The sequence below is a fragment of the Callorhinus ursinus genome, unplaced genomic scaffold (genome assembly GCF_003265705.2).
Source record: "Callorhinus ursinus isolate GAN/ISIS: 27379988/994484 unplaced genomic scaffold, GSC_fseal_2.0 scaffold3, whole genome shotgun sequence".
Taxonomy (NCBI): domain Eukaryota; kingdom Metazoa; phylum Chordata; class Mammalia; order Carnivora; family Otariidae; genus Callorhinus; species Callorhinus ursinus.
Genome location: NW_027397065.1, coordinates 21955572 through 21981627, shown reverse-complemented (window position 1 = coordinate 21981627; position 26056 = coordinate 21955572). Strand labels below are relative to the sequence as shown.

Here is a 26056-nt window from a genome sequence, read left to right as displayed (position 1 = left end):
ATTCATTCTATTTCTCTGGAGAACCCTGACTAATATAGGTTGCCATATTTGTAATGAAAATTCAATAACTAATTTGATACAACTATTGGGAAAATTTTGTACAGAGTCTTTATTTAATAATTTTTATATTTATTCAGGATTTATGTAAATTTAAGCTTTTCAAAGATACATTGATTAGCTCACATATAATTCCATAGGACATTTTTTGGGAATAGTAGTTTAACATGTCAGGTAATTCTGTATTTTATTCTAACACACTGCAATGTTTGGAAAGTGTGGTATTAAAGCAGAGGGGTCAAAGGGCTAAAGTTTTAAGGGGTTATAAATGGGAAACTATGTCTGTCAGATATCAATGACTGGGTTGGTAGGTCACAGCCTGGAGATGGAGTTCATGTCATCTTTGAGTGGAGAGAGGAACATTCTTAGTCTCTTTCCTTTGAACATACCTATTATTTGGTAAGGCATTCTTCAACTACGGTATGCATTTGTAACCAAAAATGTATCAAAGATATAGTTTAAAATTCATGACATTAAATGTTATGGATATATAGTGATGTCATATATTCTAGTTCTCTATTTAAAATATTTCTTGGGCATTCTTGTTAGGGTCTTCAGAGTAGAATTTGGGGGGGGTGCTTAAATTTCAATCCAGGTTCAGAAAAGTACAAGGATCATGGGAAAAATATCCAGACCTTAATCATTAAAAACATAATTGAGTATACATTTTTTTATTGTGATTGTTTTGTGTAATTTGACATTACTGTTATGAATACATGCTATAGCAGTATACTAAATAAATATAATATATAAAACAATAGCTTTTTATTGAAAGGCTTTTTATTTATATGAAAAGGTACAGACAGTAGCTTTTTAAAACATAACTTGAATAACTACAATTTAGAGAATTATCTCCTTTAATATCCAATGTGAGATATAGTACGTAATGTACAGTTAACCCTACTGGAACACATTCATTCACAGCATATATGAGAAATAGATTTTCCAAAGGATCTGTGCAATCAGAATTACCAGACATTTATCAATGATCAGAATTACCCACTGTTTTTTTTTTCTGAAAGAAAGAACACTTTCTTACATGTTTCTATAGGGTACACTGCTTTGGGAAGTTTCATATTCTTGAATATGTGCCATGTTTTATAATTATCAATGGCCAAATCATTTGCATAGTGTTAGGTTGCCTTACATTTTCATTATATTTATTCATAAAATTCTTGGTAGCCATAAAGAATGTATATGTCCCCCTACTTTAAAAATTGCTAGTTAGGGAATTTAAACCTGAGGTTTCTGAAGATGAACATATATAAGTGCTAAAGATTCTTAGCAGTACATTTCTTACTTGATAGTATGTTGTAAAATCATCAGAACCAAACGCACTTACCACATAGATGACATTACACTATATGGACTATGGTTCACCGACACCAAAAGGGCATCCTAAAAAGATGAAATGGAGGAAATAAGGAAATAAGCATAAATGATCCTACTGGTGATTAGATAAAAATTCAGATATTAGACTAAGATTTCTAATATGGTGGAACAAGTTTCAAAGGGATCTTTGTTGTATCCTATGTGAGATTTGGCTAAAGATTTTCTAGTCTTTTATTTCGTTCTTAACTCATAGCAGAGGAATTTTGTGAAAGTCCTTAAATAAATTATAAGAGAGTTTCCATTTGGGGGAAAAAAAAACCAAACAAATTCCTCAAGATGTGTTCCTTCAATTCAGATCCATGGGCCAGAAAGTCTGTCAACATTTAAATGTGCCATAAAGAATACATAGTGGATTTTAGTATTAATTTTGGCCTGCTTAAGTGTGTAGCCAACAAAATATTTTATTTCTGTCAGATCTGTTCTGGACTTTATTTTATGTGTCCCAGGGTGCTCTTATGCCTCGATATTTTGCTCAGATATCTCTTCTTGCTTCAGAGAAGACAGTGCTGGTTTTTCGAAGGTGTTTATTTTTGTATGTGCCAGAGGCTCTCAAACTTTGTAGATCAGAATTTACCATATTTTAACATGCCAAGACCCAATCAAGGAGATTCTCATTTATTAGTGGAGTGGGCATGCATTTGAAAATGGGCACAGCTCGTCATGCTTACACTTATCTCAAAGTTCAATCTTTATCAAATCTATTATTTCTAATGGCAAGAAAATGATCTGTAAAACGTGGGCTGCCTGTTTTGTTGCTTAATACCAGAAATGACTATGTAAGATCATGGTGTCCTTTCTGAGTTTCTCTGAGCACTGTTCTTCAATTTGGTTCTCTTTTCTTCTGTTCAGCACCATGACGCTTCCTCGCTATGCTAATAAACAACTTCTTGCCATCCCTCCTATCTCTGCCATCCCTCTACCCCCCAGCAGCAGCTCAGCATGTTTACTCTTAATCACTTCATGCCCAAGAACACGTGGGCTCTACTGAATGAGGCTTGTAATCAAATGATAGAGCTCTACTTGATTATCATTCACAACAGTAGCCCAATACATGATTTTTCTAATTATCTCCCCTGTGGTGGACATTAGCCCCTGTTTGGTTTTCAATTATAACATCTATATGTCTTAGTCCCCAAACATCCCTAAGGGATATACTATCAGAATAACCATGGAGAAGCTAGTCAGAGTGCCAAGAAAGCAACTTCTTTTGGTGACTCCCTTTTCCTTTCATGGTTAAGTTGGACTGTTGTCAGGAGAGGGGCCAAAGGAACAAAGGTGAATCAAATGCATTTGTTTTTCAGCGAAATAATATTTTTCAGAATTTTTCCCAGATCATAACAAAAAGTAAATGCCATTATTAATTTCTCTTATGTATTTTCTCAGATATGTAAGCATCATTCCTTTTCACTGCAGGAATGTTCTAAATGAGCTTATTTTCTGTAATCATCAAAATTATGATTTTTAAAAAGGTTTTATTTGTTAAGTGACTGTTTTAGGTACATCATTCATTAGGACCTGGATCAGGCCTGATTATAATAATATTATGTTTAAAATAATTGATGTTACTGAAGCTCTTTCAGGAAGTCTTCAATTAAATATTGGTCAGTATGTATTTTGCATTTTTACAGACCATAGTATATACCATTTTTACTATTTTACAGAGAAAGTGATTTCCTGAAAAATGTTGAATTTGGCAAAATATTAATATTCTTCTCATGCTCTCTGTCCCCAAAGGAGATACTATGGAGTCATTCTGTTTGAGTGTCAGGTTTTATTGATGATCTTAGTCAGAATCATTTATATTTTGCAGTTTCCTTGCACATGTCATTAATAGAGAGCTGCTTCCTTGCTTGCATGAATGTTTGATTTCTTTTTCCAGTTAAATAGTGATCCAAATGCAAAATCTAATGCTTAGGGTAATCATGTGAATTTATGACCATCGCTTGGATGCTGGGCTTTCAGAAATGAAATTGAATAGATCATATTTCTCCATAAATGTAGGTTTTACAGCTGAGATAGATCTAATATTGATAATCTCTTTATTTAACTGTTTCAAAATGCCATATGTGACTGAAAGCAACAGAATGGAAATAACTATGTTTATAGCAAATAGAACAGGAAATGAAAGCAAGATATGCAGAAAGCTTCTTACTGAAGTGAGCATCATATTAGTGCCATAGTACAGCAGCATTAAGGGCAGCAATCAGCAGGTTGAAAAAGGGATTGGGGTGCACGCAAATGTAGGACGAGGAAATTAAAATGGGAAAAATATGGCAGCGATTTTCACATGCTCAGAATCTCCCAGAAGGGATAACTTGACGATTAAATTACAGCCGCCAACTTAAAATCGGGGAAAATACCTGTTGATTTATTTCAACAATTTTGGATGGAACAAAGTACATCTACCCCATCACGTTTTTCCAGTATCTGCCATCGTCAGATCTGTATTATTGCAAACACAATGACTCAAGGTACAACAAGATTTCAATTTAAGTGACTTTACTTACTCTAAAATGGATTCTGGTTTTACCTTTTTCTTAGTGTCTATTCATTCATTTATCCCACATGGTCATTTGCAAGTGAAATTAGTTAAGGGAAGTGCTTTGGATTGAATTGCGTTCCCTGAAATTCATATGTTGAAGTCCCAACCCCTAATATGACTATATTCAGAATGAGAATTTTTGGGTGGTAATTAAGGGTTGGGTCATAATCAGATGAGATTGGTGGTCTTGTAAGAAGAGGAAAAGAGAGCGATCTCTATCCCTCTCCACCATGAGAGGACATAGTGAGAAGACAGCTATCCACAAGCCAGGACGAGAACCTGCACCACAAACTGACCAGGCTGGCACCCTGTTATTGGGCTATCCAGACTCAAGGGTGGTAAGAAAATACATTTTTGCTGTTTAAACCACCTGGTCTCTGGTATTTTTTTTTTTATGGCAATCTCACCAGACTAAGACAGAAAGCATATTCATTCGTATCAATGCTCGGATGACAGGACAATTATTTACCATTTCATTTCATTTCCTCACTGTTTCTGCAGTACTTCCAATGTTTTAGCAGCCATGGTGGTGACAGATCCACATAGAGGTTTTCTAAAGACAATATTCAGTCTGCATTTGCTCCCTGTGCTATACTCATTTGTCAATTTTTTTAGAATACAGGATGATTTTGTGGTTAAAAACAAACAAGCAAACACGAAAGCTTTGTTTGAACTCTCAACAATGTCAATGGAATCAAATCAAGTTACTTAAGGGAATATTAGGCATAACATATATAGATGCAGGAAATTTTTGTATTTTATTCTACATATAAAAGCTATTATTTACCAAATTTATGCAAATATATATAAAGGATATATAGGTTTTTATTATCCAGATTGAATTTTGAAGGTATCATAAAATTCATAATAAAGCCAACTATTTCTTTCTTTTTTTTTTTTTCCTGAGGTATGCCTGTCATTTATTTTTCAGATTCCTCTGCAGGACTAAAAAGTATTTCAGGGGCACCTGGCTGGCTCAGTCAGAATAGCATGAGATTCTGGATCTCAAGGTAGTGACTTTAAGCCCCACTTAAAAAAAGTGTATACTTAAAAAAAAAAAAAAAGGTTTTTTCACATGCCTTGTCATGCTCCCTGCTCTTGGTCCTCTTTTCCATGTACTCATTCTTCAAGCATTTTCTCATCTCCAGATTAAGATCATTGCAATGACCACAAAATTTCAGAATGCTGTGATTTTTGTGACATTCCTTAAGCAAGTTAATGAAGACATTGCATTCTTTAGCTGGCGAGTGTGGAGATAAGTCAGGATGAATCTTTAGAAGAAGGTAATGGAGCCCAGCAAAGCAACCCCACTGCGGCCACGTGGTAAGGGCTGAGGTGACAGTCACCAGCAAAGATTCCCCATCCACAGGCCTGCGGCCTGGGCCCCAGAGCCAGCCCAGCTCACAGTGGCAAGGGCTCTCTTCCCTCTACGGCTCAACTGTTACTGTTTTTAAGCCTTCATAGATACCACAGCAAATGGAGAAAGATAAAGTATGTAAAGTATATGATAAAAAAGAAACTGCCTGCTTTTAAATCACAACATAAAAAAATAAAATCATTCAAAAGCAAAACCTAGCCCTTTTAAGTTCTGTCATATCAGCATTTATTTCCCGTATTTACACATATATTTATTCCTTATATATTTTAAGTACCTACTATATACCAGTCCCCTTGTTAGACTTTGGGCATAAAAGGAATACAAAGATGGCATCCCTGTCTTTAGGATTTCTTATACAAAAATTGGCCAATAACTCTGAAGTTTGGTAAATTGGAAATCTGGACTTAAGAGAGCCACACAGATACTGCTATGAAATTCATTCAGTTGCAGTTTGCACAGTTACTGTGCAATACTCTTTAAGTATATTGCCTGTTATGAAAATCAGAAAGCAGATACTTCGTTTGACTGAAAAAATATGTAATAGATTATTGATGGCTCAAAAGTGAAACGAATTAAGATTGACTCATTAAGATTGTGCCTCTTAAAAACACCAGTAAGGAAACTACACAATATAAATCATTGGAGCAGAACTTTTCCGAAGTGACTACACCTTTCTGCCTCTAGAGATGACCTTCTCCTGATGTATTCATTAGTAGGTTTAAACACAGAGGGGAGCTAGAAGGGATGGAGAAATAGAGCTGTTTATTCTCCTCTTCACCCCGTCCCCCCACCCTCTCTCTTTTGTCTCTCCTGCAGATTAGGGGGAAGGTCTGTTTATGTAAGTACACACTAGAGACTACTTCATGGTTTTATGTAGTTTCTATGTACGATCTATTTAGACTTCAGCCTTTGACTTATCTCCTCATTTTTGCTTCTCCTTTAGCTTTTCCACCCAACTCATCTCCTACTGATCTTTAGCAGGCACTGCCCTGGTTTGAATACAGTTTTTATCATCAACATTTTAATCTAATGAAGAATATATCTTCATAAATGCATTCTGTTACATTATGATAAAATAATCAACAATACCTAATATTCACTGATTAGGTATTTGTGACATATCAAATGCAGTACTAATGGATTTTTATGTGAATATCCTGTTATTTCAGCCACATTTATCAGATCCAACACTCTGATATTATTGCTAAAATCAAGACTTATATATGACCTAGATTCAGGCAGATCCCAGTAAAGGTGAGTTCCATAATTTTTCTAAACTTCTTATCCCATCTAAACTTTTCATTCCATCTTATTAAAGACCCTCACCTTCCACAGTTTTAGGTTAGTTGCCATAATTCTTCCAAAAGACACAGATAAATTAAGTCATGAACTGTTCACTGAAGAGCATTACTTTTTTGTTCTCCTTGGCACATTTGTGGGATTTGTTCTTCCACTGTCATGGGGCAATTATTAGAAGGATGGTATAGAGGTTCAGGATAGGCACTGAATCCTACTTCACAACTTCCTGTTTGTCTTGGTCAACTGGCTTATCTTTTGTAGAGTTGTATATTAAAAAGCATTTCATCTTTGTAAAGTTGGTATCAAAGAAAAGAGTTTGGGAAATAGATGTCCTGGGTTCTGGTCTTCCCTTTGGTATTATCTTTTTGGCTTGGGGAAACTCAGTTCATCTCTCTGATTCCTCATCTGTAATTAATGCATCTACACTATATTAATGATAGGCTATAATTTCTTGACTCTTCTCCTGCTTCCCATTTTTCAAGAGCAGTTAGAATGAGCCAGCCCTCATAGTTCAGTTTAAGCTTTACAGCAAGTTAGAGAGATTCATTCAGTACTGTGTGGAAGAATATGGCTGGTATATCATTGTTCATTTTGCTCCCCAGTTGGTAAGGCGTTGTAGTTTACAAATCCTTGAGGAATTTGCTAGAAATAACATCTTAGATATCAGATGTAAAATAAAAGATGTTAGAACTTCAAACATTCCTTATGGTCTGTCTTATGGTTGACTCTGGTATTTGGGTTGTCTTTCTCCATAAAAATTACTTAGAACTCTCTTTTCATTTTTACTCTTCAACTGTCTTATTTAAGTTGGCTAAAATCTCTTTATAAATGGTCACATCGTGGATCTTTGATGCTATTTAAACACCTTTATTTCACCTTTCCCCCGCCTTGCTTATATTCAGTATAGAGACAACTGGATTTTGGGAGAGAATTTATTCATAATTTTTAAAGACTAGAATTTACTTCACTGTTTTTCTTCCCTCATATTAGGAAATTACAAAGAACAGACCACAGTGGTCTGTTCTGGTTTCTTTGATATTCAAAATTTAAAATAAAGGTGACAAGAAAATTATTTTGTGTGTATATTTTAATGCTACCGCATAATTAACGCATCCTAGTGAAAAAGGAATATAAAACATGTACATCAGAATATTCAACTAACGCATTGTGGTAGAAACCAAGCTTTCAATAATTATTTTCTTTGTGAAAGAGAAAGAAAAGAAATCCAAGCATTACTACTATTGAATTATAAAACAACAAACTATCTCTTTCTCTGTGGCTTTCATCCATATAATTTACAGTGCAAATGCAATTTTTGGTACACAAATGCTTCTATATTAAGAGCTGTGTGGAAAATAGAAGGCCTAGTTCCAATTTCCTTGCCAAACAAAGAAAACAAAATCCTTCCCCATCTTCTGTATTATGTGAGTGCCAATAACGCCTCTTTGATGGTAGCTTTGTGTTGTATTGTGTTTTTGCTTTTAATTAAGATATATTGGGTAAAATAGTGCTTCATTGTATTGTACAAAATACTAAGCATGGGCTAATTACAGCCTTCAGTGGGATTCAGTATAGACCTCATGTTACTGTCTCATGCCCATTTTTTTTAGTGTTTAGCCAAGTATTCTGATGTTATATTTTCTCCTGGGGTTTTCTTTTTAGTTTCTCTTCATCTAAATGAAAAGCAATGACCCCTACCTAAAATGTTAATTAAATGGCTACCTCACTTGTTATAAAGTTTTTATTTAAAAATATTCTTACATTTTGGATGCCAAAACTCAGTTTTGCCCCATATGGCCCTTTTCACAACACTTGTTTTTAGAGGGCACAATTTTCACAGAAGGCAGAATTCAAAGTTAGCAGAAAGCAGGTTGGGAGCCAGACAAATATGGAAGAAATGTCACCCTCATCTTTATTTAAACCTGATTAACCTTTTTAATTTAGTCATTAAGTTTTATTGAAAATGAACCAAATGCGGTTATTAGTTGTGCAAAGAGAATGGAATCAATTTAGACATTAAATTAAAGGGCAAAATCTCTAGAACTTCTAGGTAAAGATAAAATGGTAGGTTGCTCATTGCAAACCGATAATAGGGGGAAAATATTATCTATACTGAAACTGCAATTTACCCAGATGCCGATCTATTTCAGAATTTGCCATAATGTGATAAAACTCCAATAATGCCTAGGATATATCTGTTCAAGAAATCGATTAAATATTTGTTAGTTGACTCGAAAAATGACTATGGCTTTGACTCCTGAGCATGGGGTATAATTAGGGTAAGGGTAAGGGTCAAAAGGACAATTTTATCTCCTTTTGTATGATCTTAGTAAAATATCTTCATCCATAAATGTGGTATAAACAGTGTGTTGCAAGAAAAATGTCCAAAGGCCCAAAGGAAACATTTTGTGTACATTTTAAAAAGAATGATATCAATAACTGAAAGGTTCTGTTTTATGTTCTTTCCCTGACCCTTTTTCTAGATGCCTGCAATTTCTTTTGTCGTAAATTTTCTGCAAACATTATTAGTGTTCATACAAGTATCTAATCTTCTGTTGAACTGCATTGGATTAAAATGGCAATTGTAATTGTTGTAATTGTCGTTTTCATTCTGCATGCTAAATACAAAGGAGTCTATTAAATTATTGCCTGAAAATGCATAATGTTTAATAATGTATTTTGAAAGTTGGTTTTGCCAACAGCAATAATAATGACATGCAAATATATGTATTATAGAGTGCTTACCATGTGTTCTTACTTGAATCATCTCATGAAATCCTTACAACTACCCTATGGTATGATACAGATACATGAGACTTCTTATTCTGTTCCAAGATGATGCTATGGCTTTTCATACAATTTCACTTTTAATATTTACATCAGCTCCCCCCTCTCCTAGGAAGTAGGGATTTTAAAAATGAGGAAACTGAAGGTCTGAAACTAGTATATGGTGAACAGAGTTTCAAACCCAGACAGCTTGCTTCCAGAGTCTGTGGTCTCAGTCAGTATATAATACTGCCTTCCTGTATGGATGATGCTTTACTTAAGAGAGTGGCAGGCTGGTCTTTCAGTTCTTTTATCCTGGAGATTTTTGTGAAGTCAACAGTGATATGTGAAAGCACTCATATATCATTTGGCCAATCAACATGGAAGCACAGTACTGTACCAGAGCTTTGGGTATATACAAGAGATATTTGTGTCATGATCCTTGCATAGGGATCAGCTTTAAAATCTAAGGTACATCTTAGGATGGCTCCTTTTTTTACTCAAGTGAAAGATTATGTTCTCAATGTGGGCTACAAAATCCTGCATAATCTGGCTTTCCATTCTCTCCCCAACCTCATCTCCCTACTACTCTTCTTGGGTTCTTTGATGGTTCAGGCATATTAGTTAGTGTTTTATGTTTTATAATACACACATATCTTCTTTTGTTTGTATCAAATAATATATTAATAAAAATGTTTTTATGGTTATCACTAGTGTTTCTTCTGCACCAACAATTATTTCTATTTTTATTTTTTTAATTTAACTAACTTGCATTAACTATTTCAGTTCTGATATACAAAGTCAACAGATGTTAGCTTTTCTCCAATGTAAGGCTGTGCCACCAACAGGTGCTACATTTTATTTTCTTCTACTTCTGTTAGAGAAGTCAGAAATATGCAAACCTTTCTGGAAAAAAATGTAATTTCTGTATAGAATCACTAGGGAGATCTTCCCCTGCATTAGTTTCCTAGAGTTGCTATAACAAGGTACCACAAACTGGGTGGCTTTAAACAACAGAAATTTATTCTGTCACAGTTCTGGAAGCTAGAAGTCAGAAATCAAGGGGTCAGCAAGTCTACACTCTCTTTGAGGGCTCTAGGGGAGACTATGTTCCCTGCCTTTCCCTTGGCTTTTGGTGTTATCAATGATCCTTGGTAATACTTGTCCTGTAGATGAATGACTCCAACCCTTGTCTCCTTTGCCACATGGATTCGCCCTGTGTGTCTGAATCTCTTTGCTTCTTCTTAGCATATAAGAAATAAATTATTTATGATTTGGATAGCTTATTTTATTTTTTCCCTTTTTTCCAAATTTTTATTTAATTTCTAGTTAGTTAATGTATAGTGTAATATTAGTTTCAGGAGTAGAATTTAGTGATTCATCACTTACATATAACACCCAGTGCTCATCATAACAAGTGCCCTCCTTCGTAACCATCACCCATTTAGCCCATCTGCGCCCCCACCTCACTCCATCAACCCTCAGTGTTTGTTCTCTATCCTTAAGAGTCTCTTCTCTTCTTATAGGACAGCAGTCTTATGGGAATAGGGCCCATCCTAATTAAGTATGACCTCATCTTAACTTGATTACATGTGCAAAAACCCTATTGCCGAATATGGTCAAACCCTCAGGTTCCTGGGGTGGGACATAAATACATCTTTTTGAAGGCCACAATTCAACCAGTAACACCACTCTACTATGGGGAAGCCATTTACATTCTGGAAGCTTTCTGGTTGCTGCTATAAGATTTTCTCTTTTGCCTGTACTGAGCAATACTTTTTCCTTTTCCCTGGACATTTATAGTTGAACCATATCATGTCATGTACACATCTTGTACATGTAACTTAACATCACATGCCACTAAGACGTAGGTAGTGCTCTGTCACTTGGAAAGACAATTGATAACATTTTATGTTTGAATATAATGTGGATCTGAATTTTCTACAGCTAACATTTCAAAGAAATAACAAATACTGATTTGAAGATACATGAATTCAGATCCTTGGTGGGCATCTGGGCATTACCTTTTTTTGTTTTCTCTCTTTTTTTGAAACTACTAGAAATTATTGTTACTAGTATTTAGAAAATTTTTACCATGTAAAATAAGAAATTTTTCTTATGTATGTTCCTGTATACATAATATGCAGTAAAAAATATATATATATATGAAATTTGTGTCTGACTAAAAATCTACTTTCACCCTTTGGGTCACTTAGATTTAGATTCTTATCTACTGGGAGGGCTCACTCCTAGTCCATAGGTGGTCCCTGATAGTTCATTCCGCTATTGCTACCCTTGGCTATTATTTCTATTCATCATACAATATGATTGTGTTTATTATTGCTTGACATCATTTCTGGCTATCACTTAGATTCAGTTTTCTCATTTCTTTAGAAACAAGACATAGTATATTTGACCCTTAACTTGCAGAGAGAAGAGTTACGTTGTCTTGAAAATGATATATTCTTCTCTATGGCACCACCTTAACCTGCATTTGGCTGGGGGCTGATGGACTGGTTTTCTACAGTTATGGCTAACCCTGTTGCCCTGCATTAGTGTTTGGAAGAAAGGAAAATAGCACCCAGGGAGAACACCCTCATACCTGAGAAGATTGCCAGACTATTTTGTAACTCAGAGAGCCCTCTGGAGGCTCTTAGACAAAATATTCAAATCAAGCATTAATAAAGAAACAAGTCTTCCCCTGCCTAAATGACAGAAGGGCATACTATGATTGTTGTATTTTTGCAATTTTTTTTTGAGGAGGGGAAGTGCTATAAAAAATAACACAATTGGGTAATAACCATCATGTTTCATAGTGGAAACATAAGTCAGACATACCTGGGGGCCAGTTCTATCTTGTTACTAGGTAGCATTGTTGACCAAGACAGACCAGGAGGAATTCACCAGATCTTTTTACCCCAAAAATATCGATATCTGTATGAACAAAATTTTAGTCGGGGGGGGAGATTTGTTTTCTCATCATTATCTGTAAGTCTAATAGTGTCGGTTTTTCATACCAGATTAAAAATCACATTGAGGCCAAAAAGTTAATTACAGATGTACATCTTTCATTAGAATTTCTTTTGTTAAGATGTTTTACATTATCCAAGTAATCATCTCCATTTACTAAAACTATTCTTTGGAAAACATTTTTAAACAAATATGTTGTGCAGTACTTGAAATAATGGAGACCACCCTTATTCTTTGATGTACTAGAGGGCTAAGTTGAATATTGTCAATGTATAATATTGTCACCAGAAAACCTAAAGACTTTTATATCACTCATTGATTGGATTTGTTAAACTGCATATTTTTTTTGATGTTTAATAATACAGTAACCAACTTAACCTGAAAAATGTTACAATCATCTTTCTTCTTAAAACACATAGCAAATCTAAATGGGTTTTGATAATAAAAGCAAAAAAAAAAAAAAGAAAAGAAAAAACAATTTGCTTTCAGAGTAAATTCTCTTCTTTCTTTTAAGAGAGAGTTATATCACAAGAAGTAAGAATTACTGGAGACAAAAGAATACTAGAAAGGAATAGGAATGGAGAAAGGCACACCATTACTTATAATTGCTAGCACTTGCATAATTGCGAAAGAGAATGTCTATAAATAAACCCATTTTTGGGTGTAAAGCAAGAAAGCTTTTCTTTATAGAATTAAATTTAAATTGGAGGAAAACATTTTGTTGAATCAGAATTTAGTTAATGCTTTTTTCCACAGAAATCTCAGGGTTATGTTTCATGAATGTTAAAGAATGTTAGCTCTCCTGGGTCCTTTAATCCTTTGAAGTTCAATTTTTGTGATTGCAGGCACATGATATCCTTAATTCAGTTTTTTTTTTTCTCTCTCTTTTTAACCTCTAACAACATTCTTCCACGTATGGCAAAATAGTTTTTGTACAAGTTAGTAGAATGAAGGCAAAGGAGAGTACTCCCTCCACAGGCCCCACGCCCCTGCAGTAGCTGTCCGCCTACATCTGCCAGACTCTTCCAGCCAACTGCAATCCAGTACCTTCAGGGCACGGTGTGATGAAAGATACCAAAGTGGTTCTGGTAATACATAAATAAACAAATAAACTTGCTTCTCCCCATTTTACCCACTGTAAATAAATATATATAAAATATCTGGAGTGTTCTCCTACTTCAGTACTTTATGAAAACATCAAAGGCTGCATTGAGAACAACTAAAACCCACATATTGAAAGAGACCTACATGAATTTGATAGTATATATGGATTTATAGATAATATATAGATATATAAGTGTATCTACACACATGCGCACACACACACACACACGCACGCACACACACATGCACACACACACACACACAACCTGTATGTTCTGGAAAAAAGGAATTGGTGACAGATTCCAAATGTAGTGAACACTGCCCTGCATCAGAGGGTGTGGTAAGTGAGGACAGTAGGTTACTACTGGGGTTATCCTAGTGCAATCTGGGATTCATTCCTGGCTGCATAGCTTCTAATCTAATTCTCTTGCCTTTCTAAGAATTCATGAGCTACTTAACGATCATTGTAAAAATTCCCCTTTTGCTTAAAGGTAGCTATGGTGACTTCCTAAGTTTATGCTAACAATAAATGTTTTGTTTATACAACATATTTTTAGCATTTTTATAGTTTGAAGATTCAGAAGGTTTACTTCATTTAAAATGTATCCATTTAAACACTGAAAAAATTTTGGGCTGGAAGATTTGGATCGTCTTCATGTCATATCCTCTTGTAACCCTAACTATAAAAGCATAATTATTTAATGTATTTTTAAACAATTGCATGGGAATAAATGTACCTTATTTAATTCAGACTTTGATTTTTATTTTGGACATTTGACTTTCAAAGCCATGTGACTGAATGCATTTTGGCCAACTAGGAGAGTCCTTTTTGTATTTATAAGAATTTTTTGACTGCATTGCTCCCCTTGCATCTGTGTGCTAGGTTTTATGTTGCAGACATCAATATCACCCCTGCCTCAGTGAGAGAAGGGTTTAAAATTTTATGTGGCCAAAATTAGTTGTCATCTTCTTATCATTTGAAAATGGCACTTGCTGTGGGCTATAAAACAAATAAATAAACAATAAACTTTCCATCAAATAACATTAAATATTTTCTTTTGTCATTTATTTACCCCTACTCCCACTGCAGCCAGCTCAGTTCTTATTTAATGATTTCATGCCTACTATTTTGTAGGTTTCCTAATTAAGTGATTTCATGGGAAATTATTCATTCACATATAATACAAAATATGCTAATTATTTAACCCTTCTCTATTTCATTTGTAAGAAGCAGCAACCTTTTAAATATAAATAAATAAATTTATTTATATATATATATATATATATATACACACACGCAATATATATATATAAAAGCCTTTAGAGATAAAGGTAGCTGCAGCCACTAAAGAACATAGACTAAATTATTGTCAGAAAGTCTAATGTATTCTTTTAATCTGTTAATTCTCTATTTGTAGAATTATTAACATAAAATAGAACAAAAGTAAATAAGGGAAAGCCATTTTGAAGAAAAATAGTGAAATATTTTACAGTCATTGATTGTTTTTCCCAAATAGTACCTATCTTGATGTCTAGTACATAATAATCACTGCTTAGATGCTTTTTAAGTAGATACACAAAATTTAATTTATTTTCTAAAATTCTATCTTTCAATCGTCTGAAGAACCATAGCCTACTTATTATAGTAGGATTTAAAGTGATAGAAAGATTACCCATGTGTAGTTAACCTCAGGATTCTCTAGGTTTGACAAGGAAAAATTCCTTATAGAACGCCCTGCAAATAGTATATCTGACTTCTTATAGTAGGATTTAAAGTGATAGAAAGATTACCTATATGTAGTTAACTTCAGGATTCTCTGGGTTTGACAAGGAATAATTCCTTATAGAATGCCCTGCAAATAGTGTATCTGGATATAAAATATCACCACATTTCATTTCATCAACAGCATCCTTACCTAAAACAATGATTATTACACATGTATCTATACAAAGTTTAGTACTAAGTATCAGGGTTCCAAAGGCAAGATCTCCAGGGTCCTTATCCTAGAGCTAGTTCTAGGCTAATGATGCAGATCTTAAATGCCAGGGGAAACTAAAAGAGGGCTAGAATTCCATGGGATGAAATGATAGGAGAAGCTTTAAAGATGAAAAAGTTCTGACCTGTATTAAGAAGGAAAGGCAGATTTTAGCTGAGGATGGAGAAAAATGGAGGGCATTCTAAAAAGACATAAAGTGTGAGCAAATACTAAAATCAGGGCACACACAAGACTATTTTCAGGATAATACATTAAACAGTTTTCCTTGAATAAACTGTTTGATTAGGGAAATGGTAAGAAGTAGGTAAATTTAGACCAATGTAAAGAATTTAGATTTAGTCCTGGAGGCAGCTGGGAATCACTGACTATTTTGATTGCATAAAATAATATTTTATGTATTACTTTTTTAAGCATGAACCTCTTTCTCAAATAGTTGAAGTACTCTGATTCTATGATTAGTTTTGAAAAGGCTCATCTTTGTCTGCCTTTACATTATGTTCTCCAGTTATCATTCACTTAACCTTTTAATTTGTTTTTTTAAAGGAAATATCTCTATACTTCATATTATTTATCCTTATCCAACTTCTAGACTTCATAGAAATTCTGATTTGTTTGGTAGAGAACAAAAAGATAATGAGTATCTCTTTTCTACACATAGAAGAATGACAAATTAAAATTGGCAAATGTGAGCTTACATTACCTTATTTAATATACATTACATTACATTATTATATACATTACATTATTTAATATATTGTTTCACTTTAGTTAGACTTTTCCTTCTCAGAGACTGAATGCATCTTTTGATAGCATACAGAAAAGACAAAAAAACAGACGCAGCCAGAAGTATGAAGTTTGATCTTTGGCTCTTCCAACCTAGCTGTGACCACTCATCAAAATTTCATGTGCAGTCTCCAAAGTCATTTGGAGTTCACCAAATCAAATTAACTCTCATATTACCTCTTTACCTATCCTAACATTTTGTTCTTCCTGCAAATATGGCATGATCAAATTTCCTATTGTTATACTTATTTCGAGAGACACATGGATCTGATCCCTTCATCAATTGGTACAAACTAACATAATAAATGGCAGGTCCCTCTTTATGATCCCTGCTATTAGGCAGAATGTCTTCTTTTTATCCAGACCTCAAGTAAACGGTAGTTCCTTTAAAAATTAATAAATTGAGATAGTCTTTCCTTTTCTTTTACACCATTGGTCTAAAAGCCAAAGTCTGCCCATTTGCTTCTTCCTACCCTGAAAATTGTGATAACATTCTAAATATTTCACTAAAAAATGGTAATTTTTTCATTAGAAAAGTAACTATCAGAGTTTAACAGACTTTTTTTTTTCATCCAAGGTGACTATTCTTTAATGAACACAGGACCACTAGGCGTTGTTTTGAGAATTTCAGTACGCTGACACAATGTAACAATGACACTTTCTAGTATCTTCCTTGGTTACTATATGTAATCCCATTTAGAAAATTCATTAATGCTTTTAGTTTCATTCAGTGTTTAACTTGCTTGAAGCATTCTTTGAGTTGTGGATCATGGATTTGTCTTACTGTGTTTGATTTCAGAGTTAGCAATCCAATAGTCTCTATTATTCTGACTCTTTTTGACCCAGGAAGCCCTGGGTCAAAGAGTCTCTATGTTCACACCGAGCTCTATTTTGACATCTATTTTAGTACTGCATTAATAATTGTGAAATTTGGCTACCTTGTTTTCTTATTTGTAACTAATCTTTACCTGTAATTAGTTTATATCTACTACTACTACATATGAAATAACCTACACAGGAAGGAAACAAATAGCTAACATATCACAGTGCAATCCTAAAATGCCCTTTGGTGATTACATAAAAACAACTCTGAGATAATAATAACAAAAAATAATGAGTTAACATGTATTGAAAGATTACGACGTTGTAGACACTGTTAAGCACTTTATAAGCACTGTCTTCCTTAATTTTCAAAACAACCTTAGGGTATTAACGGTAAATGTTCCCATTTTCAGATGAAGAAACTTAAACACAGAAGCTAGTATGATGGGGCGCCTGGGTGGCTCAGTCGGTTAAGTGTCTGCCTTCTGCTAAGGTCGTGTTCCCAGGGTCTTGGCCTGGAGCCCTGCATCGGGCTCCCTGCTCAGCGGGGAGCCTACTTCTCCCTCTCCCTCTGCTGCTCCCCCTGCTTGTGCTCTGTCAAATAAATAAATAAAATCTTAAAAAAAAAAAAGAAGCTACTACGGTGGAGTGTGAACATAATTCCAAGCTGACTTCAAAAAATGTTATTTACCAATTAATAATGTAAACTTTTTTATTAGCCAATTAACTAGTAAAAATAACCAATTAATCATATTAAGTTATATGGTTTGAATTTTATGTTGTTTTCAAAGGAAAAGAAAAATAGTTTTCTATTAATTCTGTTGTGATCCTAGGTAACAAACACTTCCCCATTCTCTCGCAGAAAAGAAAAACGTTTCATCTGGTGCTCCTGTAGAATTTATAGTTCCTTAAGTGGAAAATCTCTGACCTAGACTGGATGTTCACTAAGGTCACTGATAACAAATGGGCCTGTCACACTGGGGTTGAGGAAGTAGGAAGTTTGTGTCTAGGAGAACATGGAATAGCCGGAGACAGCAAATAACAGGCATAGAAAAAGACACATGCTGGTTTGGTCCCTTCTCCTTGCTCCACAAAATTACTTTGTGACAGTGCCCTTTACCATTTAGCCTGGGAAGTAGGGAGTAACAGAGAGATTGTACTTATTACCTCTGTACTTCTTCCACATATATTTCAGATCTGCCCTCCTAAACCAAGCCACCATCATAATTCTTTACAGAGGTCCTTTCTTCTTAACATGATTTTACATGAAATAATTTGAACTTGCTCAATAATTTATTAAAATTGACAATAACATTTTTATGTATTCCTTGAAAATATTTTCTAGGTCTCAGGAAAGGGAAATTACATACTAAAAACTGAATATTGAAGGAAGTTCACACAGGCAGAGATGAGCTCTAAGATAACCAAGTACCACATGATAGGAAGTTAAAAAGTGTTTACGTTAGAGATGAAAATAATCTGAGTAGCCTGGTTTAGATTTTAATTTTTTTTTAAAGATTTTATTTATTTATTTATTTGAGAGATAGAATGAGAGAGAGAGAGAGAGAGAGAGAGCATGAGAGAGGGGAGGGTCAGAGGGAGAAGCAGACTCCCCGCTGAGCAGGGAGCCCGATGTGGGACTCGATCCCAGGACTCCAGGATCATGACCTGAGCCGAAGGCAGTCGCTTAACCAACTGAGCCACCCAGGCGCCCTGGTTTAGATTTTAAATAGGAAAGTAAGTTATCCATTTAGTTATTATAAGTTTGTCATCATTGTTTTAGCTTTATTTGGTGTTAAAATATTTCAGAATTCAAAAAGAGTATTTTAAAGATTGTGTTACAGTGTGATAAACCTAACAGAAGCTCACAAATTCTCATATAGTATTATACAATATTTATAATGGAGAGGGAGGAGATGTTTTCAGCTGAGATATTAATTAAGGACAGAATATAGGATTTAAATTAATACCAATATGTTACAAATTTAAGATTTAATTACCCAAACTTTTTTTAAGTTAGTCACTATTCATTTCAGTTTTTAAAATGTTTGAGTAAGTCCAAGAGATACAAAACTGAAACTATCATTTTAACAAAAAAAATTAATCAAGGGTATGTAAATTCATAGTTTAGGTTCTAGTGAATATTTTTCTTTAAAATATTTATGATTTTATAAAAAGATTATTTGTCATAGTCTGATCTTGAGCTAAAAACTTACTCAACAAAATATGAATTGTTAGTTGCTTGACATGCCACAGGAGACCATATAATACTGGAAAATGCATATATGGTAAGTGAATGACAAAATACATAAAGTGGTCAGCATGTGAGAAGACATGAGAAGACAGAATAAAAATACTTTACCATTGACTAATAAATGTCAGAAAGTGTAATGAATGAAAAAAGGAAAGAAAAAAGCCATTTAGTGTGAGACTTGTTTAGTAAATGATTTAAAATAATGTACAGACACAGAGAAAGAGAAATGATCCCATTATTACTTGGAAGGGAATGTAAATAGCCCCACATCGCAGAGCTGGGATGAAATGAGCCCTCTCGGAGTGGCTATCCAGAATGATGCTGGGTCTCTATGGTCAGCCTTGGCATCTCATTATCCAAGAGCTGTGTACACATGTAAGAACCTCTGGAAGATCAATGGATAAGATTGATAAGAATATGAGAAAGAGGATGGAGAAAAAATGTATAAAGCAAGACTAAAGGTGCTAAAGATTTTTGAAAGTTCTAAAGAACAACAAAGTAGGAAAATGATAATAGTGTGTACACTATAACTTGTTATAATAAATAACAAGTGGAGAGAGTAATTACTGAACACATTTGAAGGGAATAATGGGGTTAAATTAAATTTAAGGTGAATACTATATGTATGGGAAAATTCCTTTGTGTGAAATATGTTGAGTCAAACTATATAACCTCAAGAGAAAAGCTACCTTATAATTCCGTTCTCCATGGATTCACATTCTAGGAGACAACCTGGGATGAACACCAGAGTCCAGGTCCCAGAAGAGCAGGTGCATAAGCCTTATGCAGCTTAGAGTTAAACTGCAGCTTCTGTTTGAATGAACTGAATTTGCCAGGTCACCACTAATAACCAGGGCAGAGAGACAAAAGCATATTCAGGATTTCTGGCCAAGTCAGCGGCGTAGAAGCAGAGATCACTAAAAAGTTAAAGAAACTGACTGAATCACAGTGAAGTGAGATTGAAAACCTAGGAAAGAGAATCTGGGGGAAATGCGTATTGTTGGATAGATAGAGTATATGTTATTTCAGAACTCGGTGGATTCCAACAAGGTACACATTGCCACTGAATTAAATTTTCCATGTTCAGTAAAGAGGAGATTTGTAGGAGGAAAACACTTCATACAAACAGAACAAAACAAAACAAAAACCCTACAAGAAGATTAGAACACTCAAATGCATATAGCAGATAGGAAGTAGTGCAAATGTGGGAAGATCTTAACTCATACTGAAGAGAGGGAGAGGAAAAATAAAAGCAGAAATTAGGATGAAAATAGGCAAGTGACACTTTGTCACAGTGTAAAAGAAGCCAAAAGTGGTAGCTGGGATTATGGCACAAAGGAGAATGCATGCTCCATTTGAAGAGGAAACACTACTTAAATCCACTAGAATATTGTCATCTGGAATGTAGCCTCATCTTCTGATTTTCAAGAGAAGTTGAAAGTAAGAATTTTAAAACTGAGCAACTAATTAAAGAAGAAAACTAACCAAGTGGGCCGACTATGTAAGTCTAAAGATATGTCATTTAGATTTGGGTCCTCTATTGTCTTCTGGTATATATTACAATGTGTTATTATATAGGTTCTTGGTTTTTTTTTTTTTTAAAGATTTTATTTATTTATTTATTGCACAGAGAGAGAGACACAGCAAATGAGGGAACACAAGCAGGGGAGTGGGAGAGGGAGAAGCAGGCTTCCTGCGGAGCAGGGAGCCCGATGTGGGGCTCGATCCCAGGACCCTGGGATCATGACCTGAGCTGAAGGCAGACGCTTAATGACTGAGCCACCCAGGCGCCCCTATTATATAGGTTTTTAAGATAAGTAAAACCACTTCTTAATAAATCAAGTCCACCTCTGATAATTTCTTTGCTTAAAAGAGAAAACCAAGGGGCACAGAAAGCTGATTCTCACCATTCTTTTTTTTTTTAAATTTTTTATTGTTATGTTAATCACCATATATTACATCATTTGTTTTTGATGTAGTGTTCCATGATTCATTGTTTGCTCATAACACCCAGTGCTCCATGCAGAATGTGCCCTCTTTAATACCCATCACCAGGCTAACCCATCCCCCTACCCTCCTCCCCTCTAGAAACCTCAGTTTGTTTTTCAGAGTCCATCGTCTCTCATGGTTCGTCTTCCCCTCTGACTTACTCCCCTTCATTCTTCCTCTCCTGCTATCTTCTTCTTTTTCTTTTTTCTTAAAATATGTTGCGTTATTTGTTTCAGAAGTACAGATCTGTGATTCAACAGTCTTGCACAATTCACAGCGCTCACCGTAGCACATACCCTCCCCAATGTCTATCACCCAGCCACCCCATCCCTCCCACCCCCAACCACTCCAGTAACACTCAGTTTGTTCCTGAGATTAAGAATTCCTCATATCAGTGAGGTAATATGATACATGTCTTTCTCTGATTGACTTATTTCACTAAGCGTAACACCCTCCAGTTCCATCCACGTCGTTGCAAATGGCAACCATTCTCTCTTATCTTGAGAAAATTTTCAAGGATAACTAAAGTCTGAATTAAAAATAAGAAATTTGTAATTTGTTCCTAAAACATTCCATTATTCTCTTGATGTACAGTTAGCTGCACTGGGTCCTCTTCTTTACTTAGGCCAATAATCGAGAAAGTTACAGTTTAAGATGATACCGTAACCTCATGATTTAGACATACCCTCCATTAAAAACAAAGTAAATTGTTGGATAAATCATAGATAAAAGGCGTAAAAATTGGAAAGTAACCAACCAGATTGTTCTTATTTTTGGACAAAATATCTACACCAAACCCTTCCTCAATTCTACATAGAAAATCTAGTATTTTAAAAGAGAATTTAGCAAGGTTGTTGAACACAAGAATTAACATAAAAATCAATAGCATTTTATACAAAATAACCCATTTAAAATATAATAAAAATACTCCATAACAATAAACTGTAAGATATGTAGAAATAAACCTAAAAATGATGCAACCAACTATTAGAAACTAGTTAAGAATATATAAGGAGATCTAAATATAAAAAATTTATAAAGGAAGGCCAATCAATAGCCTGAAAATATACATTCTTCCCCAAATTGATCAATAAATTTGATTTCCATTCAAAACTGAAATTGCTCTTTGGAACCTTTCAAACTGACCCTAAAAGTTCTCAGGGAGATGCAGGATCTAGTTACAATGTAGCTGTAAAGTGCTGCCTTGTCTTTGCCCCTGCTCAAAATAAAGCTGTTACCTTTCTAGCCCTGTCCGCCATGGTGCTTAGCAGCCAGGGATGCATGGTTTCAGACATGTTTACCAAGTAAAACACTGACTTGAGGGATGCCTGGGTGGCTCAGTCATTAAGCGTCTGCCTTCGGCTTGGGTCATGGTCCCAGGGTCCTGGGATCGAGCCCCACATCGGGCTCCCTGCTCGGCGGGAAGCCTGCTTCTCCCTCTCCCACTCCCCCTACTTGTGTTCCCTCTCTCGCTGTCTCTCTCTGTCAAATAAATAAATAAAATCTTTAAAAAAAAAATAAAAAAAAACACACACAAAAAAGTTCTCAGGTAAGCAAAAAACAAAAAAGACAATTTTGAAGAACAGTGTATGAAAGATAATTCTTATCAGATATGAAGATTCATTTGTAGCCTTAGTAATTAATATAGTGTGAGCTGATAGAGACAGGGGTTGATAAATAGATCAATAGAAAAAAGAAAAAAATTTGCACTTATATTGACAATATATTACAGAGGTAGTACTGTAAATGAATAAAAATGATAGACTAGCTAGTAAGTGCTGGTGAAAAAATGATTATTCATATAAGAAGAACATAAATTTAGATCTCTTCCTTAAACAACAAAAAGATAAAATGTCTGGTGGAGTAAAGTAAATGTCAAAAGCAAATCCTTAAAACTTTGAGAAAAAAATATATCATTGAGACATTAGGAATAGATTTCTTAGAAAAGAAACCAAAACCCTCCAGACACCGGAATAGTTAATGAAATTAAACATTTATATTCAAAAAATAAAGAAAGGAGAAAGATAAGCTTCACACTAGAAGAAAATATTCCCAAGATATATAATCAGGAAGTGTTTGGAGAATATACAAATGCCAGCAAATAAATAAAAAAACATAGAGTATCCAGGGGCGCCTGGGGGCCTCAGTCAGTTAAGCCTCTGACTCTTGGTTTCGACTCCCGTCAGTATCTCGGGGTCACGGGATCAAGCCCCACATTGGGCTCTGAGCTCAGGGGGCAGTCTGCTTGAGATTCTCTCCATCCCTCTCCCTCTGCGCCTCCCACCACAAGTGTGCGCAGGCTCTCTCTCTTTCTCTCAAATAAATGAGTCTTAAAAAAACCCACAGAGTATCCAATAGGAAAAATGACAAGAGATAAACACAGAGTATTCACAGAAAAGGAAGTCAGAACGGTTAAACAAGGAAAAGTCCAAATATATTAGTAATCATGAAATTGCAAATTAATGCCACAATAAAATAATTATTTCACATCCATCAGAATGGAAATGGTCTGGTGAAAGCAATCTTGATCAGGAATAGGTATCTGAGACATTCATACATTCTGAAGAGTAGCAAAGAAATAGAGGATTATTTTTGGCAATTTCAAGTAGAGATGAATATTAACATAATTTATGACCCTGGTATATTCTCTAAAGAAACACACATGTGGCTTTATTTATGAATATGTTAAATCTCAAAAACAGTATTTTGAGCAAAAAAGGGGCAAACTGCAAAATGACATATTCACTAAGACCATTTCCATGAAGTTTAAAACACAACATTTTGAAATACTGATGGATGTATATATATAATCAAAACCAAATGAGCATGGTAAATGCTAATATTAATTAATTCTGCCTGGAGCAGAAATTGGAAAGGTTTACACAACATTCTTTGATGGTAGTTGTACTTTTTCTGTTTTTGAAAAAATGATGTAAATGAATATGAAATCACATTAAGATTTTTCTAAAGGTGGTTTGTGAGTACATGGCTAAAATAAACATTGGTGGGGCGCCTGGGTGGCTCAGTCTGTTAAGCGTCTGCCTTCGGCTCAGGTCATGATCCCAGGGTCCTGGAATCGAGCCCCGCATCGGGCTCCCTGCTCTGCGGAAAGCCTGCTTCTCCCTCTCCCACTCCCCCTGCTTGTGTTCCCTCTCTCACTGTGTCTCTGTCAAATAAATAAATACAATCTTTAAAAAAATAAAACAAAATAAACACTGGTTCTTCATTAACTATAAAAACCTATAAAATAGGTTTTTAGATAAATATTTGAAATAAAAAATACTAAATAAAACATCAATTATGTCTATATTCCACTAAATGACAAAAAAGGAGGAAGATACACACACACCCAGCAAAAAGGGAATTCTCTAATAATTTTGCTGAGAAGAAATATATAAGAATACCCTTATCTCCTAATTTCTCTTCCCTCTTTTTCACTTTGTATTTTAGAGAGATGGTAAAAGAAGAAAATAAAAATCTAAGCATCTCAATCTATATATCTCCCTCTAAGCACTGTTTTAACTCTGTACAGTAAGTTTTGACAATATTTTGTTATATTACCACCCATTTTGAAATACATTCTAATTTGCCTTGCCATCCTTTCCTCCCTCCCTCCTCTTCTCTCTCTTCTCTCTCTCTCTCTCCCTCTCATATATGGGACTTTTAGAAAAAAACATACCATTCTTATTAATTTCTAATTCAGTTTATTGTAGTCAGATAATATACTCAGTTCTATTTCAGTCCTTTGGTATTTACGGAGACTTGTTTTGACCAGTGTGAGGTATATATCCTGCTGAATGCTCTACTTGCACTTGAGAAGAAAGTATATTTTGTATTTGTTGGATGTCATGTTCTTTAAATGTAAATTATAAGTTGGTTGATACTGTTGTTCAAACCCTCTTTGCCTTTACTAACATTTTCTGTCTCTTATTCTACCAAATACTGAAAGAGGGATATCAATATGTTTATGGATTCGTCTATGTCTTCCTTTAGTTTTGAATTTTTTTGCAATGTGTATTCCAAAGTTCTGTATTATATTACATTTGCTAGGTAAATGAAAGTAGAATTTTCTCAAACATTAGGGGCATGCAGTTTAGAATTTTCATGACTTCTTAGTGAATTGATATTTTTATCATTAGGAAATATTCCACTTAATTTCTAATGTATTCTTTGTTTTGAGGATTTTTTTGAGAATGATCGCATGCCATTTTTCTTGAGTTTAGGGTTTTTGTGGTATACCTTCATTTTTATTTTTTTAAAGATTTTATTTATTTATTTGAGAGAGAGAGAGAATGAGAGAGAGAGAGCACGAGAGGGAAGAGGGTCAGAGGGAGAAGCAGACTCCCCGCTGAGCAGGGAGCCCGATGCAGGACTCGATCCCAGGACTCCAGGATCATGACCTGAGCCGAAGGCAGTCACTTAACTAACTGAGCCACCCAGGCGCCTGGTATACCTTCTTTTTTTAAAAAAATTCTATTTTATTAAACTGGAATACTGAAACTGACTTTGCCTTTGCCTTTCATACATTTTGGTTGTGGCTTATCTTTGCAATACAATTTGATCTGGGTTACTTATGTACCCTCAGTGAGGATATAAAAAAATACGTGCCCTGGCTGTCTGAAAAAGAAGGTATTCTGTTCAAGAAAGAGTTTTCTTTACAATCTGCCAAAAGGTTAGGATTTTCTCCTCCTTAGGCTAGGCTC

At 34.8% G+C, this 26056-nt stretch overlaps 1 long non-coding RNA gene and 1 other non-coding gene across 2 annotated transcripts in view; one reads left to right on the top strand and one right to left on the bottom strand.

The window, feature by feature from the left end:
• The window catches only part of LOC141371375 (uncharacterized), a 411253-nt gene that overhangs the window by 96984 nt on the left and 288213 nt on the right, over positions 1 to 26056 (bottom strand). Inside the window, exon 3 of the long non-coding RNA XR_012376307.1 lies at positions 1400 to 1455. This is a non-coding gene — a long non-coding RNA (uncharacterized lncRNA). The remainder of the gene's footprint in view (positions 1 to 1399; positions 1456 to 26056) is intronic.
• Positions 22519 to 22648, top strand: LOC112820502 (small nucleolar RNA SNORA63). Its single transcript, XR_003207166.1, has one exon. It is a non-coding gene; the product is annotated as a small nucleolar RNA SNORA63 (small nucleolar RNA).